This window comes from Camelus bactrianus, chromosome 4 (assembly GCF_048773025.1).
Source record: "Camelus bactrianus isolate YW-2024 breed Bactrian camel chromosome 4, ASM4877302v1, whole genome shotgun sequence".
Lineage (NCBI taxonomy): Eukaryota > Metazoa > Chordata > Mammalia > Artiodactyla > Camelidae > Camelus > Camelus bactrianus.
In genome coordinates, this window is record NC_133542.1 from 16,452,752 (window position 1) to 16,463,846 (window position 11,095).

The 11,095-nt window shown below is 38.7% G+C and overlaps 1 pseudogene; it reads left to right on the forward strand.

Annotated features, from left to right (window-relative positions):
- Window positions 1-2,743: 2,743 nt before the first annotated feature.
- Window positions 2,744-10,800, forward strand: LOC123617681 (large ribosomal subunit protein eL42-like; annotated as a pseudogene).
- Window positions 10,801-11,095: the final 295 nt, after the last annotated feature.

Here is an 11,095-nt window from a genome sequence, read left to right on the forward strand (position 1 = left end):
TCAGATGACTTTTACTTCCCTGGAGTACATGACTAAGGTCTAAGCCATTCTGGTGTTCATCGGACTTGTTACCACTGCTTTAAGGTAAAATACAAACTATACAACTACTGCCAAGATACTAAGGAACACCTATTCCTTATGGGTAAGGGTTGAACATTAGAAGGTACTTCGAGCTCACAAGGAGAGCATGAGTGGAGACTTGCTAGGATATACATGTTCCAGGCAAAGTGAAAGTCTGGCTCTCCATGTCTCTCTTGTAAATATCTTCCTTCTTACCACACCCTCTCAAAGGTGAAATATTATCTGGAGGCTGAAATATTTCCATAAGACAAGTTTCAGAAGTGTTCTTTATTCAACATGTATAGCTTTTAAATACTCTTAAGATATCATGCCTGTCTCCCAGGAGGCTTGTTGGCTTCACAAACATAATAGATTTTCTCAAGTTCCTGGAAACCAAACTGCTCTTTTTCTTTATTAAGCTACCCCAGAAACTCAAAGGAAATGTGAACAATGAACTGAAATCCTAAGTACTAGACACCAAAATTTCCCCATTTTACCTAAGACCAAATCTGCATGTCCCTGTGGGGGAAATATGATAGGAGTGAAATGTGCCATCAGACTTCCTTTCTTCCATCTCCCATTGTTGACAGCTCTCAACCAGCTCCTTTGAATGTATGCTGTCATCCTGTCCCAGCTGTGAGAAAATCATAGCCCAGGATTATTTTATATCTCTTTCCTATAAAATCTAAGTCAAAGTGACTGATGTCCCCAACTCAGCCACATACCAGGAGAGAGGGAGAGAAAACCACTGCTAAACAACAGAAGTTATGTCCACTCATTTTATAACCTCTAGCGACCTACAGTTTGAACTTACGAGCAAGGTGAGAAGGGTACCGATCAGGGCAGAGAACACTTATGAGTTGAACCTTAAAGTCCAAACAAATGAATCTGCCTTATAAGATGCCTGATTGGCTCTGAGTTGGGAACCAGATCAACAAGTCAGATGCTTCTTATTCAGTCTTCATCTATATCATCTCAAAATTATCTATTTGAACTGATCAATTTTCTACAGGGCAGTAATGACAAAATTATAAACAATTTGATTAGCATTTGCAGTTATCTAACCTCATGTATAAGTACATCTGATAAAACAAGGATGAACGGATCCTACCACCTTGAAATCTCATCTACACACTGCCTAAATATGGCTCACTCCCTCTTCTCAGGTGTGAAAATCTACCAAATCAAGATTCATTTTGGTTAACAAGCCCATTTTGAAAGGTAAATAACTTAAACAGAATTAGTTTCACAATTAAGTCTTTATAGAGAGTGCACTGGCTGCCTTAAATTACTTCCCTCCTAAACGCCAGTTGAGATATCCCCAGAGGAATGAGTACTTTTACAGCAGAGGCTTGGAACACAGAAGAGTAGTTTTGGAATAGGAGAAGGGCTTTAGGTAAAGACATGTTTAGGTCCAACTTAAAAACGTCGGGTTAGAATGGCCAGAGGCATGAGGAAGTAAGGAGAGGAGGTAAGAAAAAGAATCAGGAAGGCTCCCAAAACAAAGGATAAATATTTCAAAAATTTGGCCTGAACTTGACCTACTCCCAGTTTTCAGGGTAATACTGCCTCTTGACTATTCAGATATGAGAACATAACAGTAACAGTCCACACCAATGATAAAAGTCAAAAGCAGCCTTCATCTCCTCACTCCACAGAAACAGACAGATCTTAAAATTCATCAATGAAGTGATTTAAAAAATCTCCATGTAACTTTATATTCCAAATTTTGATAACAGCTAAGAGGAATAAAAAACCTTTTCTGATATTTTTCAGTAGCCTTACTGATTAAAAAAAAAGTAAGTCAAACGGCCTATCAGTGTACACAGCTGGGTTGTCAGATAACAAAGAGATATGGGCCGTTGTCCTGTTTCATGCTCACTCTCCTGTTTCATGCTTACATTTCTCAGACAATGATTCTCATCAGCCAAGGCCAGAAATGAACATACTTTCACTCAGATACAACCATCTTTCCTTGAATATTCTAGAGGTTGACAGGCCTCCAGAGAAGTTGTACACTGAGTCCAGGGGAGGCTTAAGAAAATCAGTTTTTACCAGACTCAAGAGTCAAATGAAGGCACATTTAACTCTACTACTTACTCTGCAGCTCAAATATATTTTGCCAAGAGATTATTTATAGTTGTGGACATGAAATAGATGATCTGTGAACTGCCTGTGGCGAGAGTCATTTTAAGAATCACAAACGTCACTGGAGGGAGCAGTGTGGTGACTCTCAACAGCACAGGGACTCCATGGGCTGAGAGAGGACCCCAGGGATTTCTGTTTTCATACCAGCTCTGTCCTCACCGCCTGGCCACATAACCCTGGGCAGTCTGTTAACCTGTTTCGGCTGTACTATCCTCCATAGTTGGTGAGTTAATCAGAAGCCTTTGGGAGGAAAAAGTAATTTAAATGATTTGTCAACAAAAGCTTTTATAGAGTACAGTGAATAATAAACAGTGAGGCTTTAAGCCCCAGATTGCACAAGTATATCAGTTCCCAACCACTTATCCCACTCTATCAGTGGCCATCATACGGCAGTTTTTACAAAATGCTCACATCTGCTTTCAAACCTAGCTCTGCACAGCTATAAAATCTGAGGATTTTTAAATGATCACCTGGGTCCATATCCCACACCCACCCAAGAAGTGAAGTCTGGAACTAACAACTTTTTTAGAACCTAATGACAGTGGCCACTTGCCAGCTTCTTGAACAAGACACAGAGCCAACAAGAGCCAAATCCAGCAGCCGATTGGGAATGCCTGCTCAGACCAAGTGAGATCTGAAAACAGTTTCAGAGCTGATGTTTCAGGGATGAAGCATCAATATATCCATTAGTGTCCTGAGAGAGCCCTGGAAACACATCTGAAAGCCAGTACAGCCTTCACTGTATCTGCCCAATATGACAGACTCAACCTGCAATCCACTCTCTTGACCCACACCCTGATCTATGCTAGTCATTCCATCTACCTTCACAGGAACCCAGCTTTGGTGCTGGGACAATTGCTGTGTTTGGTAGCTCTGTGTTTCTAATGTGTATCAACCGAGAAAGAAGTGAGCTGAGTGGCTGTTAGAGCCCATCTAGTTTATCCCACTGAGATCCAGATCCTTGATTTCCACCATCAGTCAAGTTTGCTCAAATCCAATTCCCATCTACATCAATACCAGAGGTGATTATTGGGTTTTTTGTGCCTGTTGTTGTCTATAACTAAGACTTTCTGAAAATGAAGGAATTTCTTTAAAATATTACTTCCATGGAATGAACACTATACACAATTTATTGCACAGCTAACTTGAGCATACTCACCTGCAATTATTAGGCTGAGAGGTCTAGAATACACATGCAGCTCTGTCTACTAAAGGTTAATCAAATCCTTTGCCAGGGTGTTAAAAGTAGTCTTAGTTCTAATCCAGCCTGGTTTCCTCTCCTTGCAACATTCAAACTCTGCTAAACTTCTTTCGTGGGCCCCACGCTGTGTTTATTCATACCAGTCTGGGCTGAAAAAGTGTTTTCTTTTATCACAGTACTTATTCACAGTGTCTTTATGAAACTGGCTCAGAGTTAAATTTAAGTGCTAGCTTTAATAATTATGTCTCTAGGAAGCCCTCACTTCTCTCAACATGCGCTGAAGACTACCTGCCACTAATTGGTCCTCATATTGTTTTCCTGATGCTGTAGCTCATCCCCCACATCTGGGTGTCCCAATGTGGCTGGTGTCAGGCAAGAGTTCCACATGTTGCTGCGACAGGAACCATGACCAAATCTGATCCTTTTAACAGAAACAATAGTTTCTGGAAACGGGTTAAAAAAAAAACGTACTCACTCACTTTGCAGAAATAGGGACGTGATGATTGCGTCTCTGGAACACCATAAATATCCATTCCAATTCTCCTTCTGGCTCACTCCAACAATAGAACCAACGCTCCAGCTTCTCCCTGGAAGGAGATTGTCCACACATGTAGCACCCCAGCTTTTGTGGCTTATATCCAAGGGATAGGCCCTCAAGTCATCTAGCTCTGATAGCCAGCAGGGCTCAGCATTCACAAGTCCCACAGGACCATATTAAACAAAAAAAGTAGTTTTCAAATGGGCAGGCAGAACTGCATGCAGCTGTCTCCCCTTGGCTCAGCACAGAGGGATCTCCACACTGGGTAACACCGCTTGTGAATTTCAGACTTGGGTGTACTAGACTATTGGTCATTCCTAGGATGTTCAGCCTTTGACTTTTCAGTTCCTGTCCAAGTTTGTTTCTTTCTTGAGGGAGGTAATGCATAGACTATTAGAAATTAAGGACTTTTAGAAGTAGTCCTGATTGTTCACAATTAAAAGCAGCTTTATCAGCTTTATCAAAACCTCACAGATGTTTACCTACTCAGTTTTCTGTTAAGTATGTCTTTCTTTCTGACCCAGGCTATTACGCCATCCTTTCATCTTCCTTTAACCCTGAAGCTTCCCATTTGCTTTCTGGCAGAAAAAGACTTTTTCCTCACATCCATCTCTTCGGCTTCAGGTCAAAATTACTAACATCATAGCTGCCTACCATCTGAAGCCCACGTTGCCCTCAGCTCTAAGCAATTCTAGCATCCCTGATGCCTGTCCCTAGAGACTAGATTCACCATTCTTGCTTCAGGCCAAAATTGCTAAGTTATAATTTCCTTACATTCCTCAAGCTTAACTTAGCTCCAGCCTTAGGGATCTCCTGCCTCTCCTCTCTCTCTCATTTGTACTAAACTCATTAAAAATATCTTAGGTTTGCTAGCCTTCCTTCTAGCATTTGCCTGAACTAGAAAGGAAAATAATCTGTACAGTGCCCAGAAAGAGAACATGAAGGGGAACATTTATAAACACGTCCTTGGCTTCCTTCAGGGAAGAGCACACCCTAAAGGGCCAGCCAGCCTCACTGGGTATTTTCAATCCATCTGTATTGCCTGTGAACCAGAAGACATCATCACCTTAAGACTCCAGTTATTTGCATAATACCACTTATTCTTGTTCCTTTTCCAGCTTACTCAGAAGTCTTCTGATTATAGGTTGCCTTCCTACATAGCTTTTTCACACTGAGTGCATCAGCTGACACAAATAAACCAATCTGCTTGAAAGTTAAATTTCTCTTTATAAGTTTATGTATACTCTGGTTTGCTCATCACTCTTGTATGAGTCTAGTTAGTGCAGCTCATCTGGAGAGATCACTTCTGAAAATATAAACGTTCAAGTTTTTGGATATGAATTTTTTTGTTCCCAATCTCAGACTTTAAAGACTTATAAAAGTATACAGTAACCAAGATGAAATGCTCAATTCAGCTATATTTTTGGGAATTCCTTAGCGCACATCTGGGCACCTAAGTTCCTTGTCTTATTTTCAAGTTTAATTAACACAAAATTACACACACACACACACACACGAATTTTCTCTCATTTCTTTGGCACTTGTGAATGAGATTGAGTCTTTGAGTTCATCCTTTGCCAAAGGCTTTCCTGAATCTACAGCCATGGTAGTCCTTGCTTTGTGCTCCCAATCTACTTTATAGAGACTTATCAGGACTCCCTATTATATTCATTATATACCTCTTTGTAAGTCTCTAGGCTCCTTGAAGCCTCCACAGATGCATGCAAGTCATATTTTACCCAGAATGCATGACAGAATATTATTGGATATAGACATGTTGCTCCAGGAAATCACATTTGTTAACATTATCCTATAAGGCAAATATCATTCTACCAATCCCCAAGCATGAATTTGGAATTTGTTCTTGAGCAATGTAGAATTTTCCTATCTTATAACAATCTTTGTTCAATTCCCTCAGTGATTAAAAATATTCATTAGTAAGGTAATTAGCAAGGATTATGATGTGGTCAAGAGGCAATGAGCTTCCAAGTGGTGCACATGACACACAATCCAACAATAAACCCTATGTTCTCACCAGTGGAGCAGGGTGATGCAGCACAGTCAACACACTAACAGGTATCACTCATGCACATGCACGTATGCACATGCTTGCACACGTGCATACACACTTTCTAGCTCTGGTTGCAGATTTGTCTATAGGCTGACATCAAAGTACAAAGGGTTTATGGCATAATGTTTATCAAAGTTGGATTCCTAAATTTAGCTACAACTTTCTCAAAATAGCAAAGGGATATTTGCCTGGCAAACCCCAAGTTAAAAATTGTTTAACAGTCTGACTCTCTGGTGGTCTAGATAGAGACGATTAAGACTGATGTATTGCTTTTTGTAATCTCCTCTAAGTAGTCAGAAATCATGGAAATTTTGCCCCAAATTATCTTTTGCACTACCCAACTCTCAGTTAAATTCAAGCTTGACTATAACCTTTTAAAAATCTGTTTTTATTCTCTTGGAAATTACTGGAATAGTGTGATTTTTAAAAGTAAAGCCAGTCTTGTTTCTACCTTTGACTCCCACAGAATTAGTAGTATCCTTGTATATTATATCACATTCAATATATATTTATTGACTAAGTACATAAAACATCTCATTATCACTTTCTGTTCCATAAATATAGGTAAGAAGTGGCATAGATGTGTATGCTTCTAAGTGAAATATAGACACACACTGATAAAAATTCAACTGGAAGAGAACACCAAAAAAAGACAAAGCAAGCTACATTTAAACACATTTTCTTCTTTACTATTTCGAATGTCTTTTCAAGTATCAGAATTCTATGAGAATTTAGTATAGTTTAGTCAGTATAGATCATATTCCTTAGGGGTTTATTATTTAGGCTTTCTTTGTATTCATGGCATTTTACCCTTAAATGGGGTATTGTCATAATATTCTTTTTTATTCCTTTTCTTCCTAAAAATTATCTCTGACTCAAATTAGTAATTTGATTGTAGAAATTATCTAACTATTTAAATTATTTGGAGACCATCAATATAAATTGAGTAATTAAATTAACTATTATGATTTAATAAAGATAATTTTTGCCAATCTCCAAATGGAATATGTCTGACTACTGGAACATGATAGCTGAAAGAAGTCCCTGATCCAATGTAAATATAAATATATAAACAAATAACATAGTTTAAATGGTCAGTTGTAAAAGCAGGGGAATTTCTCCAGGCCTTTCAAAGAAGGAATTCAGCAGAGGGACAGTGCTTGCAGAACTGATGGAAGGGCTGGGGGAAAAAGACAGGAGAAAAGACTGCTGGGTTTTAGGAAATTAGAATATTCTACACGATTAAGGAAATTGTCACTAATGAACTTGGCTGACTGCAGCACTGAAGCAGAGATCTTGCCATGTGCCGCCGCTGCCAGCTAATAAAAATGACCTCTCTTCTCTCTTTCAAATATCATGTAGGTATCTTGCCAGCAGATTCTAACCTAGAACCCTATTAGCCAGGACTTATTACTAGTAATAGTCAAAGGGTCAGAAACAACGCATAATCATTCCTCTGAGCAAGTACGGAAAGTGTTACTTAATAAAAATACCATCTTTAGTTTGTTTTTTAATGTACACATGGGCTGGCCATTTTTTCATGGCTGAAAATTATTTGGCACCTGTCTTATCTAGAGGTGTGTTCTATGTTCTCTCCCTCCCCTAGAGTCTTGGGGTCCTTACGGCTGCTCTGAAGATAAGACTATAGGAAAAGTGAAGACATGAGACTTGTGGGTTTGGTCCATAAGACCATATAACCTGCTTGGCTCTTTCAGAATGCTTGGTCTCAAGAATATCCTTCTCGGCACCCAGCCACAATGCTCAGAGAAGCTCTAGAGACAGTCCCAGAGGAGCCCAGCTTTGAGTCACCCCAACTCAGACATTTCAGACATGTAAGGAAACCTCCAGATACTTGTCCCCACCATTCTGCTCACTCTCAACAATGTGAAGCTTGAGATATTACAAAACAGAGACAAGCCATTCCTGTAGTCTGAATTTCTTGCTTGAATTTCTAACCCAACAAATTTGTAAACATTGTAAAATAGTTGTTTTACACTACTAAGTTTGGGATAGTCTATTACTCAGCAACGGTTACTTGAACAACTCCTGAAAACATGAGAGATAAGAAAAGATAATGAAGTGGATGGAGACTTAGAGACTGGAATTCATCTCGAGTATGCAAATTTGAAAGTTGTCCCAGTAGCATAGCAGGTAAGGTTTATGCACAAAACTATGCAATTAGGCTTGCAATCATCTGTTATAAATCTGTAGTATTTGTCTTTCTCCATTTTATTTTTTCTCCGGTTATATAATCTTAAGTCTGGGGCCTGAAACCTCCGAGGGAACCGATCTAGTAGGTCTGGGTCTTCTTTACCCATTCCCGTACCATCACCCAAATCACACAGATGTGGTGCAGTTCAGGTCTTTAACAAGTTACAAATTTCAAAGATATGGCACGATTTTACCACATTAATTAACTCGCATCCACACGCTCCCAGAGGAGAAGAAGGAACAAAAATTCCAATTACCAAATCCATTTGCTAAAGAAAACTAACTTCCCTCTAAGTGGAGCCTATCATATTGTTCTAAACCTTTCCCTTGAGCTTGACAATTCAGTTACTGAACATTCTTATGACTAAGTTTCTCTTCTGTTGCTTCCTCTCACTTTTTATCCAGATGTTCTCTTTCATTTTTATCTCTGCTCCTTTTGCTTTGCTATCAAGAGTGTATTATAAGCTTTTATGTGACATTGTATACTACCAAGCACCTCAAGGATTATACCTCTTCACTTCTCTATTCTGCACTCATTACCACCTCTTTCTCTACGTTTGAGTGTCCAGTGTGTCTAAGACTGTATCTTGGTCCAACAGCAAGTGAAAGAAGTACTGGAAGATACAGGTCTTTGCTGCAAGGTACTTACTTCCGGTGGAGATAGAAAATACAAAATAGTATGAGAAAAAATTTTACTGACAAACCCAAGTAAAAGAAAACAAATCTGTTGTAATTATGACACAGTAAGAATAATTTTATAGTCTGAACAGGCTCAGCTTCAGGGCACAGTGGGACCTCTGTGGCTTCAATGACTGGCCCAGGAAGGACTGAGCTTGAGTTTCCCACTATTGTCTATCCACTTACATGCCAAGCAGTATGCTAGTTAGTCTTCATTCTTATTTATCTGACTCAGTGTTTAGGTGTCACTTACAATATTGGCCAGTTATCTAAAAGATCAAGCCAAGACAACAAATTTGAGTGTTTGTTCAAGGCAAGGGAGGAGGGGTAGTTCAAAGGGGTCAACTGTGGAGTGGCAGCACTATAGTCATGGGTGATCAATCCACTAAAAGCAGAACCCTAGTCAAGTCTTTCGTATACTGGCCACCTACCATATAATAAAACTGTGCTAAACCTGGAGAGAAAGGATGGTTAAGACATACTCTCTGCCTACAAAGAGTACTGGTATCACAGGAGAGGTATATATAGGTCCAGTGGAGACACAAAGAGAAGAAAAATCTAACCCCAGAAGGGAGGTAAGCAAGTAAGACAGGGATTTAAGGTATCCAACGACCCAAGAAACTGGGTTATAGTTTGGAATAGTTACATTCCCTTAAAATAAGCTAGCCAATCTAAAACCTAAACAGATATTGATCCAAATGATAATATGGATATCCAAAATATTATGTTTAATAAAATAAGACATAAATGAGTAAATGTTTTATGATTCTATTATAAGAAGTTCAAGAACAGGCAAAACTAATCTATGGTGAAAGAAATCCTAACAGTAGCTGCTTTCTGCAGAGTACTGACTGGAAAGAAGCACAAAAGAATTTTCTAGGGTGATGAAATTTTCAAAATCTTGTCTGAGTGTTGGTTACAAGACAGGATACATTTGTCAAAATTCATTAAATTGCGGGCTCAGGATCTCAGTCTTTTAGCCTACTTTATGCTTGGCTTTCTGGCCTCTCAGCCCTGGGCACTTATACATCATCAAATTCCTCAAGGGTAAGGACAACAATGAAAATCTGGTTCAGCTCAATGCACCACCCTGCTCTCCAGTAACTGGGCCCGTCAAGTCCTGAAGGACATGATAGATCAGCAGTACCTATAAACAACTCATTCTGTATATTATTACTATCATTTTTATTCTACTGTTTTTATTTTGTCTTATCAAGGCATAAGCTAGTCCATTCCACCCCGGAGTGAAGGTCTAAAATAGATTTTTTTAATAAACAGTGTTGTGCCAACTGAGGAGCCATATGGAAAAAGATAAAACTGAATCTGTTCTTCACACTATACACCTGTATGAATATTATGTGGATCAGAATAAGAAACCATATACATAGTAGGAAAAAACATGAATGCATTCCTTCATAAGCCAAAGGTAGATGAAACTTTCCTCTCACTCAAAATCTAGAAGCAATACAGGAACAACTTGATAAATTTAACTCCATAAAAATTAAAAACAAAACATTGCATTATGAAACATATACAAAGTAGAAAATAAATGAACTTTTCCCCCCATAATCATAGTGCTCCAATAAACCTGGTAAATGTTCCTAAAACCTGCTGGACCTTCTGTGAGAAGTAAGGCAAGAACCAACCCCACAACATGGCACAGTACAAAAATGGCAAAGATATTCTGTATGCCCAGGCAATGAGGCTTAATGTCAGGAAGCCAAATGGTTATGATAGGCAGACTAAGGCAATTTTCCAGGAAAAGGCTAAAACTACAAAGAAGATTGTGCCGAGGCTTGAATGTGCTGAGCTCAATTGCAGATATAAGAGAGAGGGAAATATTTTGAACTGGGAGGAGATAAGAGAACAAAGGGCCAAGTGATCCAATTCTAAGCTTCCTCTCTTATTTTATTATAAAGACAATAAGATTTTGAGGTTATGTTCACTCCAAAAAATGATTGATGATAAACTGAGAATGATGTTTGCAACCTGTAGTTTTGATATCCCTAGTTTTTAAAACACTCCTCTTCATTGAGAAGAAAACGATCAAGTTCTTAACACAAAAACTAACAAAAGATATGAAGAGAGCGCAGAAAAAGAAATTAAGATGTGAGTGTGAGAGATCTTAAGTGGAGATTTTGAACTATATTCTGTAGACTTAATTTTAGTACTAATATTAGTTTTTATA